The sequence below is a fragment of the Mauremys reevesii genome, linkage group 5, assembly GCF_016161935.1.
Source record: "Mauremys reevesii isolate NIE-2019 linkage group 5, ASM1616193v1, whole genome shotgun sequence".
In the NCBI taxonomy this organism is placed as follows: Eukaryota; Metazoa; Chordata; order Testudines; family Geoemydidae; genus Mauremys; species Mauremys reevesii.
Genome location: NC_052627.1, coordinates 78,959,048 through 78,982,302, shown reverse-complemented (window position 1 = coordinate 78,982,302; position 23,255 = coordinate 78,959,048). Strand labels below are relative to the sequence as shown.

The 23,255-nt window shown below is 42.4% G+C and overlaps 1 protein-coding gene across 3 annotated transcripts in view; it reads right to left on the bottom strand.

Annotated features, from left to right (window-relative positions):
- The window catches only part of STOX2 (storkhead box 2), a 205,655-nt gene that overhangs the window by 46,777 nt on the left and 135,623 nt on the right, over positions 1-23,255 (bottom strand). The window lies entirely within an intron of this gene.

Sequence of the window (23,255 nt, the reverse complement as noted above, 5' to 3'; positions counted from 1 at the left end):
ACTGTTGTGACATGTACGCAATCAAGCTAGTTGAAACACATGGTCATTACTTTAGAACTATGTTAGAGGAAAATTTTTCATACTGCTGAAAACTTAACTGTAATACTTAACCTTACTTGCCATATTTTCTAACTATTTGTGATGTGGGATTTAAGAATAATGTCTCCCTCTCTTTTGTTAATAATTTTCTTTATCATTCATTGGCTACAGAAGGCTTTAATTTGGACCAAGTTTGTACTGTACAGAAAGACTGTCAACTTGGGGCATATTTCTGAAGGGTATACTTTATGATCATATCGAATTTGTGTTTGCGCAGTCACTGCAAATCTGGAATTCTGTACCAAGATGCCTGATTTGCACATGCAATCATCCATGGTAAATGCACAAGCAAATGGACATGTTTATGAAAAAAAGATGCTTTTAAGAATGCACCTCATGTAGAAATACATATGGAATAACAATTTAAGTTAGCATGAAGTATTTTAATGTCCACGTGCAGTAAAAAATGTAACATTTTAATGAGGTACAAAGGAGTTTTACTCAGGAAGAAGAGGGAAAGAGAGAAGGGTGAGAAGTCCTGGAAGATGTGATGGATAGGAAGTAGGAGGGGAAAAGGAGAGGAGATGGGGAAAGAGAGATTCCACGTTAGAAAAATCAGTATTTTTAGGCAGATTGATTCTGTTATTTGATGTCTCTCTTTACAGAGCATGAGTATGCCAACGAATATGCCAACTAGACATGTCTCTCTACTGTTCCTTAGGAAGAGTCTGCTGATGGCTGTATGGCCTACAGAAGAACATCAGAAATACACAATTTCTCCTTCAGACAGAGAGCAGCTTGTCTCCCTCAGCCCACTGCTGCAACCTACAGTGAAGTCACAATACTAGCTCTGTGATATCACTCTATTTTCCATAGCAACAGACTCTGAGGTCACAAATAAAGGATTATGACTTTACTGAAGGATTAAGGAAAATGAGAAGCTGGCCTGTCAGGGAGATGGTTCTTATTCAAAATAACAGGAGCTAAGGGAATGCTGAAAATAAATGGCTTAGTAAACTGTCTCTGCTTGAAACATCCCCCCTTTTCAAGGGCACTATAGATATGAAGCGATTCTTCTAAGGCTTCCTAGGGACCCACTGAATTGGCAGCTGTCTCCAGAGCTACCACAAGAGAAACCGATTCTGGAGCAACTTGCAGAATTTTTGCTCCCTCTATCATTTGGTTTCATAAAATGTTTCACAGGTGTCAGTCATACTTGCTTAGAATCCTTTGCTGGCCAGTTTGTGCACAGGCTTCAATGGCAATTCAGAGTAAGTGCCTAATTTGAGGAAGTATCAGAGGGGTAGCCGTGTTAGTCTGGATCTGTAAAGAGCAACAAAGAGTCCTGTGGCACCTTATAGACTAACAGACGTATTGGAGCATAAGCTTTCGGGGGTGAATACCCACTTCGTCAGATGCATGTAATCTGAGGAAATGGCCCAAGATTAAAAAAGGAATGAGAAATTTGCAAGAACTCTGCCTCAACACACATTTATGTGAGGGAGCGGCTTTGTGAGGGGAATTCCAGGTTAGGAGACAGTATTCCCTAAACAGTTTTATTATATGCTTGCATCATGGATACAGAATTCATAGTGGATTTAAAATGCAAGAAACAGCAACAATTAGAAGGAAGTTGGAAAATGCACTGCACTTTTCCTGCAGTAACGGGAAGCCATATAATAAGAATTGCTGTTAAAGGAATACAAGAATCACTTCACTATATGCCAAATGACTTGATTTACTTTTCAATGATAAACGATTTGCTGCTCGATAAATACTATTATGTATGCATGTTTTCTAAATAAATTATTTATTCAGTTTTTCGTTTTAAATTTTTCCAAACCCCCAACTCTTTCCATCTAAAGACCTACTCCATCCTGGAGTAGATATAGAGCAGGTGAGTATAACCCGACAAGCCAAATTTATACTGACTGGTATTCTGTGGAAACCTACTCAAGTCAGTTTATTAGTAGTGACTTAGCCACAAGCCAATGTGACAAAACCAAAATATATTACAATAAAATGAACTAAACCCAGAAATTTAAAATATTAAAATCCATATAAAACCAAAATAAAAAGAACATAAACCAATTAAAACACATATAATCATTGTACCACTCCCCTTCTCCTTATTTTAGCAGCTGACCATGCAAATAAGGCAACCGATCAGACTACAGATACTTTGTCAGTTTCTAACAAATATTCTCTTTTCTGAAAGGTTATAGAAAAAGGCATCCAGGACAAAACTACAAAAAGCCATCTTGACCTCAAGTGGCAATACAAATCACAATATTATAAATAATGCCCAGGTCCAAATGGACAAAGGCGATTACATTTCCTGAGGAAACCTGAAGGCTTCCATGAAATTGCACAGAGTGCAGAGGCAGTGAATTTGGTCTTGAGCTTTTAAAAGCACCTAGACTACAACTGAGCTTTTGATTCTGAGGCATGCTGAAAAGAAAATGGAGGACAAGGAGTCTAGAAAGACTGGTTTATGAGCAGTGACCTACATTGTGATGCATTCTTAGTGGAGTTTTATGGTGTGAAAATATCTTGCAACTTCCCCAGGATTGGGAGAAAAAGGTCTCTCTGTAGCTTATTCCTCCTCAAAGGAGTGATTTTTCACCATTACAAGTGCACGCGCTAGTGCCAATTTCCATTCCACAACTGCGAGAGGTTGTGGGACTCTGTAGTGTCTAATCAAGACTTTAATGGCAATTCCATGTATGAAGGGTTAGTAGACTTGGTGCATTAGGTAGTAACTGGTTGATCACCAAACCTCTTCTCTTTACTTCATTATTTTTGGCAAATTTATTTCATGCTTCTAAATATGTTCTGCATTTTTGTAACATGTATCAAAGAACATATTTTGTGCTCTGATCACTGAAAGTGCATCCAAAGATCCAGAGCGCTTCTAACAAGAAGTCCCTGAATTGCATCAGAGTTGCTTATTTCACCACTGAGACCTAAAACTTTCTAAGCCTGCAGACATGCAGACAAAGGGTTAAATTCATCCCTGCTGTAAAGTGGCAAAGCTCTGTTGTCTTCAACTATGGGTATGTTTTCACAGCAAAAGCTGTGCACGAACTACCTTGAATCCAACTAGCACAGGTAACAAAAGCAGTGAAGACAGCATAGCACAGATGCTAGTTACACACTAAGCTTACTAACCTGCTCTGGAGCCAATGCTGCACTATCTTTACTGGTGTTGTTACCCAGGCTAGCGAGACTCAAACTGGCCCATGCACAACTTTTGCTGTGAAGACATACCCTGAGTTGTGGCTGCTTACTCCAGAGCTGAATTTGGCTCAGATCATCTACATTAAACCAGCTTTTTACCAAAGAGACTAATAAATACATTGTTCAACTAATGGACAACAATTAGGAAACCTAGTGTGCCAGCCTGCAGACAAAAGCAATAGGGCTATTTAAACTTCCCAGTAGCAAAGAACAAAAAATTGGCCTGCTCAGTAGTGTGTCTGATGCCAATGCAACCTCAGAACTTTCACCATCCTAGAGGGTGCTGTGCACCTCTTCAAATCAGCCAACGTGCAAGAATTAAATGAGTAAATTGTGCGAATGCAATTCTAAATTCTCCATCCTTCCCCCATAACAATCACTCAGAGGCCAGTCCTTTATTATGGGGTTAAAAAAGGATTCAGCACCTTAACTTCACTCTCAGCATTACAAGATTATGCTAAAAACAGCTTGTACAACATCATCTCAGTCATTCTGCCTGCAGATACAAGTTAAAATGCTCACCTCCAATTCCTACCTCCTACCATATAAATAGAGACTGTATAAAGCCAGTTACTGTTACAAAACTTCTTAAATATGATATAGTGGGTAATTAGTTCAAAAGGGAATGAAAACACTCTACTCTACAACCTTTCAGACATCCAGTTCATAATCCCAAAAGATTCAGAAGCATTACCTCACTGCAGCCTTGAGACAAATTGAGCAATCACTCTGGGTCTTACCCAGCATACCCTAGTCTACACAAAGACAAGAGAGGCGTGACCAATCACACTGTGGCTAGCAGGCAGGGTTTGAAAGCTCCCTCCCTGCATTGCCCATTGACATGCTAGCTGGCAGCCTACTGAACTTGTTGTCATGGCAACACATCCCAGCTGCTCTCTGTGGAGGCTTGTTACATTACTTTTTTTCTTTTCACCACTTGCTCTAGCTAATTAAAAATTTAGACCTATGTTTTGCATGTTGGATGCAAACAGCAAAAACACAGTCTCCTTGTCTCAGCAGAGCAGAGCTGAAGATGCGCTTAAAAAAAAACAACAACCTCGGTCCTATGAAGTCTCATTACAACCAATCAACAGAGAGACAGCTGGGTAGACGTGGCCAGATGGAACTTGTCGCTAAAGCTAGTCTGCTACAAAACAAAAGCATGCATGTAGCAATAGAGACTCCTCCCCGTTTCTAACAGACAAACCTACTCATGCAACATGCTATAATATCTGCATTCTTCCAGGTCTACCTGTTATTTAAATATTCTTCCCTGATACACTACTACATTACTGATTTAAAGACGCTTCACCCATAATTCCATAATGTAAAATACAATAAAGATGCCAACATTTCTGGGCCAAAACAAAAGCTACCTAATCCCACATCCCTAATACAGAAGTTGAACACAACACATTAGATCTTTGCAATTCACAGCTCCATTGTTAGCAACAGTGGGCTAGAGTCATCCAGGGTGTAACTTATAAGAAAGTAATTTACTTTGCTAGCATTAGGATGGGTTTCTTCATCAGCACTCTACACTCATTGAAACATGCCATTCTCCCTGCTTGTGGCAAAGGGTTATGCAGATTCTTGACACTTCAAAATGCAATAAAGACATGGAACTCTTCTCCCTGTCTGTATTACTAAACTTAGCAGTGAGATGGAACATTTACTGGAGATTCAGCTGATGCCAAATAGTTTCATTCATAAATCAAAGTGATTACAGAAATAAAATCCATCCCCTCTACCCATTACATAAACATAAAATATTGAAATTAAAAATACATCTTTTTATTCAAACAACTTCTGAATTATTTGGCCTATTTTAAAAAAATAAATAAAAAAGTCACAAAATACTCTCCCTAGTTGCAGTTAAGGTGGGTCGGTGCTTGCATTAACACTGCCTGATTTTCCCTCTTGTATACGCTAAAGTTTAAATAGGCAAATAGAAAAATAAATACAAATATTTTTACATAAGAAAGGTTGAAACACAAACCTTTGAAAACCTGGTATACCAAAAGTTACAACTAAACTTCATCTTCAACTGATATGACTCTGTCCTTAACACACGTGGTAAAAATAGTGGTAAGTATACACACAGTCATCCACTGAAAAGTGTGATGGTCTGATATTACAAACTAGCATGTCAGGACTGTCGAAATTCTGTCTGCCATGCTGGAGTCACTTACCTGCTCAAGCATGCTTTTACTTGAAGCTGAAAACAGCTTCAAAAGTGGACATAAGAATTATCCCACTTGTAAATCCAAAATGGTGTCCACACTGAGGGTTTGGGACTTCACAGCCCACAAGATGCAGATATTCGTAGCTGTCATGGGGGGCTGCTAGGCTAGGTCTACACTTAAAACGCCGTAGCAGCACAGCTGCACTACTGTAGCGCTTCAGCGTAGACACTCACTACAATGACGGGCGGGGTTCTCTGTCACTGTAGTTAATCCACCTCCCAAGAGGCAGCAGTTAGGTCAATGGGTCTATCCTGTGGGTTAGGTCAGCATGTGGATTTTTCACATCCCTGAAAGATGTAACTATTCAGATGTAAATTTTCAGAATAGGCCAGTCCTTAGACAATATCACACTGACTTAATACTCCTCCAGTACCCAGACACACCAAGGGAAATTAAGAATGGATTAGCAGTCAATTAATGACAAGTTCAGCCTGAACTTGAATACCCTTTCACTTCATGGGTTCACTTACCCTTTACCTGACTTAAATGGAAGCTGTGTAAACGTTACTAGGGCCATAATTTGATGCATTTAAGTTAGTTAGGAAAGTTTTGAGAATCTATCTTAAAAAAAAAAAAGATAAATGTCTTCCACTTGAGTGAGGAGAAATCAAAGTAATGCAACACGCACAATGGGCTTTTTATTTGGTTGATTTTTAAAGGCTTTATTTTAATTTCAGAACCATTCAAAACAACGGTTCTGAAGAAAAAGATGACTGATAGTCAAAGGGAAGCAAAATCAATGGAGGAAGGCCTCCAAAAACACACCATGAAGAGGGCGAAATCCTTGCCCCTGCTCCAGCCTCCTTATTCCAAGTAAAAGGTCCTGTGTGACATAAAGAGGCCCTAAAAGAGGAGATTATTTACCTGTAATTGGAGGGTCTGCAAGATGTATGGTCCCTATTTGGATTCCAAACACAGGTGTGCATGCGCACCAGGCACCGGAACAGTTCTGTAGCAGTGTCTGTTGACCCGCATGTGCGTCGCCCTCGTGTACAGGCCACTATGCAGCCAAGGACACAGACCTGATAATGGGAGTGTCCAACTATAAAACAGAAGAACTTTCAGTGAGCTCGGTGAATGTCTTTGTGGAAATAGGCATCTTTCATGGCGAGAGCCATGAACCAGGCTCCCTGGAAAAGGGGAGGGATAATCAAGGGAAGCATCACCACCCAGAACGTGAATTGCTTTATAAACCTGTTGAGCACTCAGGAGTCCAGAAAGGGGCAGAGCCCCTGCTCTTCGGAATGAGTAAGTATGGGGAATAAAAGCTACAGCCCCCGTAATGGAAGAGAACCAGTTCTATGCTGCTGTTTCGGAAAAGGGAGTCTGCTTCCTGTCTGAGGAGATCATGATGGAAGAGATCTCCCTGGTCACCTCAGGGCGGGCAATGAGGGGGGAAAAAAGAGGAATTTGATGGAGTACCCCTATCGGACAATGTCTAGCACCCAATGGTCTGTGATGACCTTGCCCTAATTGCTGGTGAATAGGGCAAGATGGCCTCCTGAAGATGACATGGGGCACCATGGAGGGGAGAGGAGGAAGTTTATGGGTCTCAACTTCGAAGTCAAAACTGTTGTTTAGACTGGCAGTGGGGGAGGGCTGAAGCAGTGGGGGCAGTAGTGGAAGAGTAGCGTGACTGCTGGGAACGTTGGCGATATCTGGGTGGCTCCTGCTGGTGTTGAAAATAGGGCAGACAGGGCACACGGACGGGGACAGAAGGATGTTCTTTGTTGCTGACAACTCGGGACGTAAATGCCAAGCGATCTGAAGGTGGCGCAAGAGTCCTTGTGAGAATGAAGGGATTCATCGGTCCTGTCACTGAAGAGTTTGTGGGTGCCAAAGGAGAGGTCCTCAAGAGCGATCTGGACCTCTTTAGGAAATCTTGACAATTGCAGCCAGGAGTCCCGGTGGAGCATGACGCCAGTCGCCAAGGAGTGGGAAGCAGTATCGGAGGCATCTACAGCTGCCTGAAGGCCCACCTTGGCCATGAACTGGCCCTTGTCTACCAGGGCCTGAAATTATTGCTGCTTCTCCAGTGGCAGAAATTCTTTAAACTCCACAAACTGGGAGTAAGTATGAAAGTTGTATTTCGCCGTAAGTACCTGGTAGTTGGCAATACGAAACTGGACTCCCATGAACCTTCCTGCCCAAGAGGTCCATTTTCTTCACTGACCAGTCTGGAGGATGGTGAGCACATTCCATCTCTGTGTGGACCACCAGCAAGTGAGGGGGTCAGGGGCAGTAAGTCTGCTCCCTTTGACAGGACAAAATATTGCCTCTCTGCCCATTTTGGGGTAGGAGCACAGGAGGCTGGCATGTGCCAGACCATCTCCACTGGCTGTGGGATGGCCTCATGGATGGGAAGTGCAGTGCAAGAGGATCCTTGTGGTTGGAGGATGTCCAGAAGCTGGTGGTGCAGGTCTTGGACCTCGTCCGTTGGGAGTCCAAGATCCACTGCCATGTGCTAAAGCAGTTTGTGGTACTGCTTCTGGTCATCAGGAGGAAAGAGAGAGAGGATGGAATGAGCACCTCATCCTGCGAGAAAGAGGTGGGGACCAGTGGAACTGGTTGCGCTACTTTGTCCTCTCCTCCTTCAGAAACCAAGGAGGGTGAGGGTTGGACTGGGGATGGCCTGTAAGATGTCACAGACGGTGCACTATGGTCCTGGTATGGGTCCCTTGGGGGCCAGTAGGGCCAAGCGTAGGGATCTCCGGGCAGCGGTGGACCCCACGGGTACTGGTAGCATGGATCAGTAGCAGGGTCATAAACTGGGGGATGATGTGGTCTGCACCTGGGATCCAGACTGCAAGCCTGGGCAGGAGAGAAGGAGACGTCCAGCTCCAAGAAACCCTCAGACTTGGAGAATGGATCCGGGAACAGCAGAACTGATGATGCCGGTGGTCCATGGTGGGTGGAAGGCACATGCCTCTTTGGGAGGAAGAGTAAAGGTTCATCCACTGGAGAAGGCAGGATCTAAGTGCCAGGAGGACCCAAATGTAGCAGTGAACCTGGCTATGGCAGCAGTGGTTCCAGGCAGCTGGGCATATAGAGCTGGGCTTGTGGCAGATCGGAAGGACCCCATGGTGCGGATGGTGCCAGCAGCTGACTGAAGTCAACTGCGGATGTTTTACTGCAGTGCAGACATACCCACTGAGAGCAAGGCTGGGATGGATGTGCTGCGACAGTGTGGAGAGTCTTTAAAATGTGTATCAATGCATGTCCATGGTACTTATATTCACTCCAGAAGGACTTTGTAATTTCCAGAGTATCACTGTTTTGGATTGTTTACATTTTTATGAGGTCCCTGAGTGCTGACAATCAACTCTGCCTCTCTAATATAATTGAATCTAACTACTCCCCCAACCAGGTGCAAAGAACCATGCTTTACTGAGTGCCATCAGGGTGCATTGCTTGGCACTTTACAAGACTACAAAGAAGATAGTACCTGCCCCAAGCAGTGTACAGTCTAGTTCAGACACAGCCAAAGCATTTCAGACAAAGACAAAGCATTTCACACCTGCAATGGGGTGTGAGTGTGACAGCACTTCTTTCTTGTCAACTACAATTTTACACACATCAGTTTTTTTAAAATTGCTTTTAAAAAAAGACACACAAAGTTGGCTTTGGGTTCAACAATCTAATATTTTCCATTATTAAACATTCATGCTTCCCCCCCGCCCTCACGTGCCCATATGGAGGAACCTGGCATACAACAAGAAGACGACAAACTGATTGACAACAGCTAACAGCTAAACTAACAACTGCTCAACCAAATTGCATAAGTCCTTGAAGAAGAGCCACAATGGTTAGGTTAAAGCTGATGAGCCTACAGTCTGAAAATATGGTTTCTACTTGGCATCACTTACTGTATTTAAAGAAATTATAAGGAGGGAACTGTTGCACATATATTTATGCAATATTTGAACACAAGGCATCTTTTTTGTCTTTTCACTTTATAGATTAGTGCTTTTAAGTTACTCATTGTAGCTGGAAACCTAAGATAATCTAACTACTTCTGCATAAAGGTCTTGCCCAAAACAACAGTTACTGAAATTTTGGTTCATTTCTGGAGGATCACACATTTTTTGTTTGTTTCATACTTTCTTCTTTCCCCTGTAAAAAGACTATTACTTTGACACTGGCAACAGTTCAGTCAAGTACTTCATTTATTCTCCCTTCCTACTGGATCCAGGTCCAGAGATCACACAAGATGGCTCTGATTATCAAGCAACAGCAAATATTACAAATGAAGCTTTGATCCTCCCTGTAATGAACAGCAGTAAAGCCCTCAGAAGAGTTTGCCTGGCAAGTGGGACAATCAATGGCGTATTTCTATTAAGATACCCTTTCTCCGAGCACAGAGAGCATGGCTACAGAAAAGCTGTGCACCCAAAAATGCCTAGCTCCCGGAACGGTACTTCGGGGCAACCAGTGCAAATTAAAGCAATCTTCACTCTGATCTAATCTGCACCAGGAGAACATCCGGATACCAAGATTGAGGAGTAGAAAGGTGTTTTAAAGACACAATCTAGAACTCAGCATGCCCTAGTCCAGGGGTGGGCAAACTTTTTGGCCCAAGGGCCACATCTGGTTGGGGAAATTGTATGCAGGGTGATGAATGTAGTGCTGGGGGCAGGGGTGCGGGAGGGAGTGCAGTGTATGGTGCGGTGTGCAGGAAGGGGCTGGCAATCTCGTGGGCCGGACTGAAAGCCCCGATGGACTGGATCCGGCCTGCGGACCATAGTTTGCCCTCCCCTGCCCTAGTCACACACTTGCTCATTTGGACCATTCATACTTATTGTCAAGAAAATTTGAAATTGTAATACTCATCCTATTTTACAGATTAGCCCATATCCCCCCGCCTCCTCCCCACCCCCAAAAAAGTTACATGATGTGCCATATTCTCCATTTATAATAGGGAGCTGGGGTTAAATAGACAATATGTATCTGTCTATCAAAATGTTATTACTGTTCTCACAACATGGTACCTAAGAGCTTGTAAGGAAATACATACTCACACAGAGAAATATGCTAGAAATTATATATTCTATATCTACACCTAAATTTTGTCTACACTAAGAAATTTGACCCATTGTCATGATCACATCGGGTGCCTATAATGGATGCTGCTGAACCAGTGCTGAAAACTGTTTAACTACACCTGTAGACAGGACCAAACCATTTAGCTCCACTTCAGAAAGCATGGCTGAGTCCTGCTCAGGAGACAGTTCAAACCATTCAGCACCAGTTCAGCCACATACATAGCTGATATCCACTGTCAGCAATGGGTAGATTTCTGAGTGCTGACAAGGCTCCAGACACCAAACCACTCCAGCCTGCAGGGCCGGCTTGAATCGGGCCCCGTGCCTTAAGCACCTTTTTAATTTTTTTTACTCACCTGGGCAGCAGTCAGCTCCGCCGGGGTCTTTGGCGGCCCCGCTCCCCTGGCCAGAGCGCTGGCCAGAGTGCAGCAAGCCCCACAGCCACACTCTCCCGGCCAGAGCTTTGGCTGGAGTGCAGTAGCCCCACAGCCCCGGCTGGAGCTCGGCAAGCCCCGTGGCCCCGCTCTCCCAGCTGGAGCTTTGGCCAGAGCGTGGCAGCCCCGCGGCCCCGGCCAGAGCCCGGCAAGCCCCGCGGCCCCGGCCGGCAATCCGAAGTGCTGCCGAAGACTAGGAGCACCGCCTGGTGAGTACAAGCCCCCCCCCCCCCACTCCGCCCCCGGAATTGGGCCCTGTACTTGCTAACACAGTTTTAGTTCCATCAGCGTTAGCAGCATTGGGAGTCCTAATATAGACACGCCACCAGCTGTCACTGATGTTTTAAGCCCAGTGTCATCTAATGTAGCTGTTCAGCGCAAGTTTAATCGACATAATGTTTAATACTCTGAGGGCTCACCTATCCTACAGGTGGGATTTTCAAAGGGGCCTAAAAGAGTTTAGTACCTAAATTCCATTGACTTTAAAACTTAAACCCCTTTGAAAAGACCCAGCCTAGATCTTCTAGCATTTGCCTTAGCAATGGTGAGTAACTTTTGCAAAATCTCCCTATAGTGAACAAGGCTAATCATGCTCTCTTAAATGGTATTGAACTGTTTTACCCTGTTTACCAGGCCATTGAGACTGAATGAATGATGCTCAAGTTGCTCAAATGTATAAGCATGTCAATAGAGAGCATGCTTTCTGTAAATATGTTTCAACATCTTTTTCCTGACTGCACTAGGACAACCAGTTTCAGCAGTCGTTCAAGGGGAATTGGTGAAAACTATGACCAGAAATAACCAAATTCCCCAGATATACAGGATTTTAGATATGCAATATGAATTATTATAATGGAGACCAATAGCAATTAACAAAAAATTAAGATCCTGCATTTTTGTTCAACGAGAACTTCCACCGACTTCAGTGCAAGGAATACAGGATCACACTCCTAAATACACAAGACTATGGCTTGTTGGAAAACTCTGACAGAACCATTTTCCAGAGGAAATACAGTTCAGTTTAACTCAAAATGCTTTGTAAAATTGTGCTGAGTTCACTGAAATTTTTATTTTGGAAGAAAAATAGGGAAAGTTTGTACAATGTAAAAAAAAAATTTCCATTTTGGCATTTTCAGAACAAAATGTTTCAACTTTTTCCTTTCAAAATGACTTTGTTTAGAAATGTTTAAAATTTTGTATTATAGATCATAAAATTTTAAAAGACAAAAATCAAACCAAAATGCTTTGATTTTGTTTAAATTAAATGTTGTGAGTGATCTAAAATGAATTTTTGTTTGGAATTTTCTTTCCCAGATAGTTTAGTTTTGTTCTGAATTAGAACAAAATCAAATTTTGAAATCATGAAATCCTCTGCAAAACAGAATTTCTGTTCTCAGCCCTATTCCATACCATCCACTGATTTTTATGAGACAACTTTCAATACATATCTTAAGAAGATAATCTAACATCACACTATTTCTTCGGGGAGAGGAGTAAGGGGGGGAACGGTCTTAACATTTTAATTCTAAACTTCCATTTTACGTACATAAGATATGTGGTTTGCCAGTTGTTGCCATATTTCATATCCACATCATTTGAAGGTTCCTGTCCCATTAACTTTCTTTGTGAACAGAATATTCTATTCATTTGTATATGTTTAAAAACATGTAGGCAAGTAATAGAATAGCAAGCCTATGATAATATCAGATCAACCTAAATAGCTTTCTATTGTTTCTCTCCTCATTAATTTCCAAATTCCCAGCTTCATCAGCTTCATTTATTTCTCTACCAATAGCAGAAGTTACTCTAAATATGTTTGACAAATATATTTCTACCATAGTTGCAGCTACAGATCTTTAATAAAAACAGTGGAAATATCTAACAAATATTCTTTTAATTTTTGTAAAGCCATTTACCCTGCATGCGCATTTGTGTGGAAAACGTTTAAACTGCTCCATTAAAAAAACCCTTCAGTCCTAAGGGAGCTTTTAGAGAGTTATATACAAAACAGTTTCACAGAGATCGAGGGCATTAAGCACTTCATGCATGCAAGGAAGGGGGAAAAAAAAGGCTTGAAGAAGTGTTCCAAAAAGAAAGCAGGAATATTTTAAGTCTGAGACAAAGATCTCATACAACAGTCACACTGAAAACAAACTGAGAAGAAATTAAAGGAAACAGCAGATAAACTACAGAACAGATTATTTCTAAAGCCTTAGTCAATATCTAATATACATGATTGTCAAAGGAATTTTTTTTTCTAATCTAAAATGACATTAACCTTAAAAAAGTAACAAACCACACAACTCTTACAGTTTTGCATTGAACAGGTTTGTCCACCCTTCAGAAAAGTTGATACCACCATTAAACTGGGCATTTCACAAAAGTTGTCCAACACTTGATTTGAAAAATACTCTTTTTCTACACGCCAGCAAAATATGAAAAGTGTGAAACTAGTAAAAGTAAATCCTTAACAAGCTGAACATTTCTGTCATGAAAGAGAAAGGGTTGCCCATTAAAAGTCGGTGAGGTAGTCACTCAGGGCAAAACTCTTGGTAAAAAAGAGTGAATGCCATTTAGATAACCACCATGAATGTCGTTAGGGCACTGCAACAGAGCACTGGGCCTTCAGGTGTAAGTATGCGTCCTAGTGCTCTTGTTATGGCCTTCGGGCCCTTTAAAACTGGGCGCTGTAGTTGTTGGTCACATGCCTGCTCACAGTCGTGTATAGGAACTTCCTGCCTCTTAGGCAGGGATGCAGAGTCACACAGACAAGGGGAAGGGGTGGGGTGGGGGTCTCCACATCTGCCACCTGAAAGGGATGAAATTTCAGGGAGAAGGAGCCAGCTGGGAAAGAAGCCTCAACTGGGGAGAACTGTGAAGTCCTGGAAAAAGGGCTGTGAGAATGGTGAAGCCCGGGAGACAAAGGCTAAGACAGGGGTCAGCAACCTTTCAGAAGTGGTGTGCTGAGTCTTCATTTATTCACTCTAATTTAAGGTTTCGCGTGCCAGTAATACATTTTAACGTTTTTAGAAGGTCTCTTTCTATAAGTCTATAATATATAACTAAACTATTGTATGTAAAGTAGATAAGGTTTTTAAAATCTTTAAGAAGCTTCATTTAAAATTAAATTAAAATGCAGAGCCCCGCACCCTCCTCCCCCCGGACCGGTGGCCAGGACCCAGGCAGTGTGAGTGCCACTGAAAATCAGCTCGGGTGCCGCCTTCGGCACATGTGCCATAGGTTGCCTACCCCTGGGCTAAGAGAAGAGTTTTGGGGTCTTGAGGCTGTTTTCGGTTGCTTCGTTTTGAATCATGGCTTTAAATTACTCAAGAAAAGCCTTGAGCAAAGGAACTGGGGCTGTGCAATTGTTTGGAGCATGATTTCATCTCTCCCGGACGATGGATCAGCTGAGCAGTTTACACGGGTATTGTGAGGCTAATGGCCCAGACTCACCACAGGAAGACAGGTAGCCCCAGTGGAAGACTGTAGAGCGAACAGGGTTTTCCTGGTTCTAAACGCAGTGGCTGGGATTGGAAGAGGGCTCCGTGTTAAACACAGTGAGTGAGCAGAAAGAGTCTCTATGGGTCCCTGGAGAGAAGCAGAGGCAAAAAGATAGCTGGTTCTTGGGACAAAGGCTGGCATGCCTTATCTGGGAGTTCTGCTGAAGAGGGCTGCCTATATACTGTTTGTTCTTGTTGCTGTTCGTGGAATCAAGAAGGGTGTAAATTTCTGCAAAGAAACAAGTTGTGCTAGGAAACATCCTAATTGTGTCACTCATTTCTCATCCAAATGAAAAACACCCTGCAAAGACCTGAATTTTGGCTACCCTGGGCCAAAGGGACAATAGATTCATAGATTCCAAAGCCAGAAGGGACCATTGTGATCATCTCGTCTGAACTCCTGTATAAGACAGGCCATAGAATTTACCCAAAAATAATTCCTAGAGCATATATTTTAGAAAAACATCCAATCTTGATTTTAAAATGGTCAGTGATGAAGCATCCACCAAGACCCTTGGTAAATTGTTCCAATGCTTAATTACTCTCACCATTAAAAAATTATATTTTATTTCCAGTCTGAATTTGTCTAGCTTCAACTTCCAACCATTGGATTGTATTATACCTTTCTCTACTCCACTGAAGATCCCATTATAAAATATTTGTTTCCCATATAGGTACTTATAGACAGTAATCAAGTCACCCCTTAATCTTCTCTTTGTTAAACTAAATAGATTGAGTCTGTCATTACAAGGCATGTTTTCTAATCCTTTAACCATTCTCATGGTTCTTCTCTGAACCTCTCCAATGCATAAACATCCTTCTTGAATTGTGGACACCAGGACTGGACACAGTATTCCAGGAGAGGCCGCACCTCTCCCAAATACACAGATAACCTCTCTGCTCCTATTCGAGAGTTCCCTGTTTATGCATCCCAGGATCGCTTTAGCAATTTTGGACTTAGCATCACACTTGGAGATCATGTTCTGTTGATGATCCATCATAACCCCAAAATCTTTTTCAGAGTCACTGCTTCCCAGGATAGAGTCCCTTTAAGTATGGCCTACATTTTTTGTTCCCTAATGTATCTACATTTACATTTAGCTGTTTAAAACACAGATTGTTTGCTTGGACTCAGTTTACCAAGCAATTTAGTATGCTCCGAGTCAGCGACCTGTCCTCTTCGTTATTTACCATCCCCCAATTTGTGTCATCTTTAAATGTTATCCGTGATGATCAGGGGCGGCTCCAGGCCCCAGCACGCCAAGCGCATGCTTGAGGCGGCATGAGCGGAGGGTCCACTGGTCCCGTGGCTTCGGTGGAGCATCCGCAGGCACGTCTGCAGGAGGTCCACCGGAGCCGCGGGACCAGCGACCAGCAGAGCGCCCCCCGCGGCGTGCCGCCATGCTTGGGGTGGCAAAATGGCTGGAGCCGCCCCTGGTGATGATATTATGGTTTCTTCTTGGTTATTGATAAAGATGTTAAATTAGTGTAGGGCTAAGAACCAGTGTCTGTGTGACCCCCACTGGAAATGATTCCCTGTCTAAAGTTACACTTTGAATCCTAACAGTTAATCAGTTTTTAATCTATTGAATGTGTGCCATGTTCATTTTGTATTGGTCATGGGTTTTTTAAAATCAAAATGTCATGGGGCACCAAATCAAACAGCTGTATTACATGAACACTATTACCTTTATCAACCAAACCTGGGTTCTCATTTAAAAAAATAAAAAAGGAATCAACTTAGTTTGACAGAATCTATTTGCCATTAATCCATCTTGATTTGCACTAATTACATTGCCCTCCTTTAATTCTTTATTAATAAGTCCTGTATCAGCCTCTCCATTATTTTTCCCAGGATCGATGTGAGGCTGACAGGCTTATAATTACCTGGGTTGTCCTATTAAACCTTTTTTAAAAATTTGGCACAACATTACCTTTCTTCCAGTCTTCTAGAACTTGCGTAATGTGCCTAGACTTATTGAAAAATCAACATTAATGGTCAAGCAATTTCCTCATCCAGCTCTTTTAAAACCCTTGGCTGCAAAGTTATCTGGACCTGCTGATTTAAAAAATGTCTATTTATAGACATTATAACAACTTCCAGATATATAAGTGGAAAAGTAAAGAGTGTTATCACCATATGATGAGCCTGCATCACCTTTTTTCCCCCCAAATACAGAACAGAAATATTTATTGAACACTCTTCCTTTTTCTGCATTATTGATAATTTTACCATTTTCATCTAGCAATGGCCCAACACCATTGTCAGGATTCTTTATGTTCCTAACTTATTTTTAAAAACTCGGTCTTATTGTCCTGACCTCTGCTGGCCATAGATTTCTCCTTGTATCCCTTGGCTTCCCTTATCAATTACCTATAGTTATCCTAACTTCTGAGTTATATTAATTACTATCAACTTTCCCTTTTTTAATAGGTGCCTTCATTTCCCCTCTAAACCAGGTTGTTTTTTTAAACAAAGCACAGCCTTCCTTCCTCAGTTGTGGGATTGTGGATTTTGGGGCATGTAGTAAAGTGTTCTTAAATTATCCCAACTATTATTCACACATTCTTCCCTTTAAATTCTTCCTCCCAGCTGATTTGGCTCAGAATTGTTTTTAGCATTGTGAAATAGGCCCTATTAAAGCCAAGTATATATAGTACTAGGGTGGACTTTATTCTGCCTGCACATTATATATGTGATCAAGTCATGATCACTGGTACCTAAGTTACCATTAACTTTTAGTTGTGTGATCAGTTCCTCTTTATCTGCTAGGACAAGGAAGGTCTAATTTAGAATTCCCCTCTGTTGGCTGGAACACTTGTTGAGTTAGGAAATTGCAATCTATAATGTTTAGAATGCTACTTTAAAATTTGGCATGCCAATTGGAACTGAAAGAATCTATGTGGAGGCTCAACTCAATTAGATCTTTATCAACTGAAGAAACTGATGTTTTTGGTGTAAATGCATGTATAAAAAGAGTATCTGTTTTAAATTAGCACCAGGAAAGGCAGGATCTGCTTCACTGACAAATTCTTGGACGTAATATTTTGTGTAAATTTTGGTGCACCTCTCTCACCCTTCATTCATCTTTGTCTTTATGACAAAATTCTTCTGGTCAAGGACTTGGCCTACCTTGCACATCTGCCCTGGCCATGGCACATTCCGATGCTACTAATGTACAAGAAAGAAAGAAATTCCGCAGGGCGCTTCCTACTCCACTCCTGCTGATTTCCCTAGGAGTTAACAGTGAATGACGATTCATAAGGTGTAGTCAACATACTGCAGGATCAGGTCCAAAGGCTGCCTTTGTGCATGTATCTAGTAACAATACAGGTCAAGACTCATGAGGCAACTACATTAAAAACTTCTCAGGTGGCAAAACAGACAGAGCCTTTTGGTCTGAAGCCTCAATCTATGGGGGTATCTAATTAAACTTCACATCATACAATGTGTTGCTGCTTCTGCAGTTACCACAGAACTACAGCAATCCATGAGACTTCTATGGAGTTAAAAAGACATCATATAATGAGACACACAATTTCTCCAAAAATTTATCCAAAGACCTTTCCAAATAGCATCTAGTGCCACAAGCAACTGTCCTCAGGAATGCTCTCTCTAGTCCTGGGATCAAATTTTGTCCTCATTTACTTGTACAAGTCCACTAAATTTCATAGGACTGCATGGGTACAAGTCAGCACTGAATGTGGCCTGGAGTTTTGCCAAAATAAACTGTCAACTGCTTAGATACATTGGCTTCCTCCATTTGCTGATGTTACTAGTCTGGTTCTCTGACAAGAGGCAAAATTTTGACCAAAAGCAACAACGTGACTCACGCCAGATATCAAAAGACAGAGTTAAATATGTTTGAACAATGCATTTAATACCTACATCCTATTTGCTTTCCTAGTCAACTATACTTCACAAACAAGTTCAAAATGTAATTAGGTGAAACTTACAAAGGTGGCGAGAGCTTGCCAGTTCTCAGGAGAAAATGAATCAAAAAGTTAACTTTGCTTTCAAGAGGATTCTGGATTGTTGCTTCAGTGAGTCTGCTTTCAGTCTCACTCTGTCCCAGTCCTGGCACATACTGCCACAGAACACACACGGAGATCAGAAAGACTTCACTTAAGATTCAGAAAAGGAGATGAAAAGTAAGGATGATTAGCAGTGTTTTCTATCAAGAAGAAATGGGGGAGGGGGAACAGGCATGAGAAGAAGCCAAGAATACAAAACAGGGAAAAAATAGAGTCAATGATATAACGAGAAAGGGAAAATATTGTTCCTAAATGAAAAGGGAAGATGAAGAGAAGAGAGATCTAAAGGGTTATGAAAAAAAGGAAGGCAAAGTGGCAGCTTTTGAATTTCTAAGAGAAAAGCAGCTAAGAGCATTATGGAAATAGAAAAGGTAAAAACAGTAAAAAAAATTAAACTAGAGGAAGAAAAGGGAAAGAAAGAATTAAAGAAGGAAGTTCGGGATTCATGCATGGTTTTCTTTTAAAAAATACTTAACAGCTGCCCAATTGACCCCTATGCTTTTCTTTGTGGTTGCAGGTAGAGAGGCCCTGCAGTAGGAGGGAGTGGAAATGTCTCTCTCACGGGAAGTTGGAAATAGGGGGAACCTAACAACAAACAGAACAATGACTGTCCATTTACTTACATGGATCAACACGTTTAGAAAAGTGAAATAGTTGTTTTAGATCTGAACTTGAATGCTCCCCTGGAGCAGTGGCAGGATTACACTCACCAGAAGTTCCTGTAGGACTTCTCCCAGTGCAGCCTTCCAGGGCTTGCCAGCGTGCAGCAGGACCTGAGCCACAGTCTCACCTGCCCACACCCATCTTACCTGGGGGTATGGAAAACTAATGGCTGCACTAGCCAGCTCCCATCCTGCTTAGGTGGTGCAAATAGCCAAATTTTAGCTGCTCCCTGCCTGGGACCACCTGGAGGAAGGGGGAAAAAGAGAATCTTCTTGTACTCTCAGTGTAACTCCCTGTGCAGAAATACTCTGTGTGCGTGTACAGGACTTCCTCCTGGATAATGCAGTCTATGCTTGGTCAGCCATTATTTGTTCATATTCTTCTAGGACAGAATCCTGTTTAGTGTGGGTAGCGGGTAGATTAATACTAAGCCATTAGAGAAAGGAAAGTTGACCTAATGCTAAAAACATGCAGAGAGTTCTCGCTACCAATAGGACAATACATTCCAGTTTTTAATTTTTTTTTTTAAAACTGTTTCTCCATTTCTCTCTTAGTCAGGACAAAGATTTAATACTGAGACATAAGAATCTTCCCTTGCACATTTTTTCTTTTAATATTTCTTTTTCTTGGAGAACAAAATGGTTTGAATTGTATCTGAGTCTGTGGGTATGTCTACACTGCAATCAGAGGTCTGACTGCAGCATACCTGAGCTGGCTTTTATCCAACTAGTACGTGAGCATCACACATAGAGAAGCCGTTGCAGCACAGACTTCAGCAAGGACTAGCAGCCTAGCTAGGGTCCTAGGCAGGTTTGTACAGCCCATGCTGCTATGGTTTTACTGCTATCAATACCCCCACTAGTTAGCTTAAAGCTAGCGCAGGTATGTCTACACGTGCCACAGTGACACCTCTGACAGCAGTGCAGACGTAAGGGTGGGAAGTGTCTCACAAGAAAGGGTTTGTAATGGCTTTTTTTGCAAACAACGGAGAGAAGTTTCAAGGTCTCAATGCTCCATTCCTGTGCATTCAAAATTCCAAGTGACAGTCTCGCATTTAAATTTTATTCAATGTTCTGGGTCTCCCATGCTGTATTATTTCACTAACAAAACGTATAAGCATTACATATGGAAAACTGACGGGAGACCCCAACATCAACACCTACATGCCAATCACAAGAAACAAGACTTTTAAAAAAAGTGATTGGTGCACAAACGTAGGACTTTTTGTGCCTACCACAGGTCTGCAATTCCAGTTACTCCAGAGTCAGAATAAGGAAATTCTCTTTAAGAAATCATGGACAAATTTAAAAATGAGGGGATAAATTACAAAAAATAAAATAAATATACTCCAACTTCACCGAACAGCGAAATCAAATTGCTATCTACTATAGTGACTAACATGGGCCAAAAGGTTAATGGAATGGAAGGGTACCTAGGAAACACCAGAGAGATGACAAAGGAAGTAATTTTGTTAAAAGAAACCAGTAACATCGTCTTCACCGTCCTAAATGGACTAGACATGTTCCAGGCTTCCCCCACTTGGAGCACTAGGACTCATGTAGCATTCCCCACCCCCCATAACTCCCTCCCTGCCCCCCAAACTCTGAGCCATGTGGGCTTGGGGAAGAAAGGAATTCCAGGGAGGAGCCAGCCCCAGAGAAATTCTAGCTAACAGAAGCAATAGCAAGGAGCAGCCTCAGCAGTACCTCTGCAAGGACCATCAGACACTGATAATGTCATAAAACTATTCACTGCAGTTCTCTCTTAGGACACTGTCTCGAGGGACTGTTTGCGCCAACCTTCACCTACCCCCTCTTACAGTCTCTTCACTTCAGCCTACTCCACCTGCCTCCTTATTCTCCCTTCTCCTATTGTCCCTTCCTTTGCCTTTCCAATTAGATAGTCCCCTCCTAATAAAACCAACCCAAGGTATTTTTAAAAAGAAATGTCAACCCTCACCCTATTTGCTCTGCTTGTCTGTTGAATCCCTTTCCCCTGTCCTTTGTCTATCTTGTCTATTGGGACTGCCAGCTCTTCACAGCAGGGATTGTCTATTATTTTGTGTACCTAGCACAATGGCATGCTGATCTTGGTTGGCCACCTAGGCACTACTAAAATACAATCAATCTCTGCTCCACATCAGGCCTGCTAAACTCAAGTGGGACCCTTCAGCTTAGAGCCAAGGTTTGAACTCCTGTTCATGGCCAGGTCATAGCCAGTGAAGGGGCCATGTCTATGGAACTCACTCCACTAGAGGTCAGGCTGAGTTCACATCTCACCATCTCTAGATAAAATTGCAAGATTAACTTGCTTTGGCATTTTTTCTCTAGGCACTCAAGATGGCTCTCCTGGAAATTAACCACCACTATCTGATCACTTTAAGCAAGTGTTATAAGAAAAAGAGGATAGTTTTTCCCTTTAAAGCACAAATGAAGTATCGTTAAATTCTGCAGAGCGTCCAGATGCTATGATACAAGTTCCTTATATATTTAATACAATAAAGATCCTAGTTCCAAGGTCCTTATTCGACGAACTCCCATTGGAGATCTCTGTTTGCAGAGGAGCCTTGGCCGGTGCCGAGAGCCAGAGTGGAGGCTGCTTTGGCCTTGCAAGCAGTGAGCAGCTCTAGGGTGGATGAGGGGGCAGCATGGGCCTGAGACATGGGCTGGGTGGACAGACTCCTGCTGGGAGGAGCAGGGACCTGTCTTTTGTCCTCTGCCCCAGCTCCATGAACTTCTGTCCCAGGGCCAGAGAGGGGGCTGCCCAGGACAGCAGGGGGAAGGGACAGGTGAGTGTCACAGAATCTGCCACAGAATCTGCCAAGAGCAGCAGCCCCTGCTGCAGGGTCAGTATGACTCAGCCAGGGAGAGGCAAGGCTCAGGGAGCTGCAGAGAGGTGCTAGAGCCCAGCTCTGCTACAGAGCCTGGAGTCCAGGCTGAGCCCCAGGAGTGAGTGGATGGTTGCAGCTGGGGCTGGGTGTGTATCTGGCAGGGTTCAGAGCAAGGGCTCTGGTGTGAGAGGAATAGCTGGAGCTGGGATTATGGGGCTGTTTGTGTGCAGAGGGTGGGGGTAACTGGCAGCTGGGACTTTGGAGTGTGTGGGGATTCAGAGCTGGGGTTTTGGGTGGACATTTGGTTTGGTAGATCCTTGTTCAGATCCAACATCTTGGGTATGTTTGGTATTGGAGCTGGGGAAGTTGAAGGAATGTCTGAAGTAAGTTGTTTGGGATGTGGAGTAGTATGTTTGGATCTGGGGGTTTGGATCTGGGCTGCACCCATCACTTCTCCCTGGGGTCCTATGTTTTCTATTGGAATACTGTGTCCAGTTCTAGTGCCCACAATTCAGGAAGGAGGTTGATACATTGGAGAGAGTTCAGAGAACAGCCATGAGAACAATTAAAGGATTAAAATATGCCTTATAGTGATAGACTCAAGAAGATCAATCCATTTAGATTTACAAAGAGAAAGTTTAGGCGTGACATGATTACAGTCTACAAGTGTCCACGTGGGGAACAAACATTTAATAATGGGCTCTTCAATCTGCCACAGAAAGGTATAACACGATCCAGTGGCTGGACGTTGAAGCTAAACAAATTCAGACTGGAAATAAGGCATAAATTCTTAACAGAGAGAGTAATTAAATATTGGAGCAGTTCAGCAAGGGTTGTGATGGATCCTCCATCACTGACTATTTTTAAATCAAGATTGGATGTTTTTCTAAAAGAGCTGCTCTAGGGATTATTTTGGGGAAATTCTAAGGCCTGTGTTATTTGGGAGGTCAGACTAGATTATCACAATGGTCCCTCCTGGCCTTGGAATTTATGAATATATTACTTGAAAAAAAATAATTCATGAAAACAATAAATAAGAGGGATTTTTTAAAATGACAGAATGATAGTTACTAGAGAACTGAGCTGCTTCAGGCCTGTGTCAGCATGTGGGAATGCCTCCTGGACCGGAGGATCCAGACCCAGCATGTTTCATAGTAAAGTTGACAACAGAAATACGGAGATTATATATAGTACCAATACAATAATTGCAGTATATTTACAAGAAC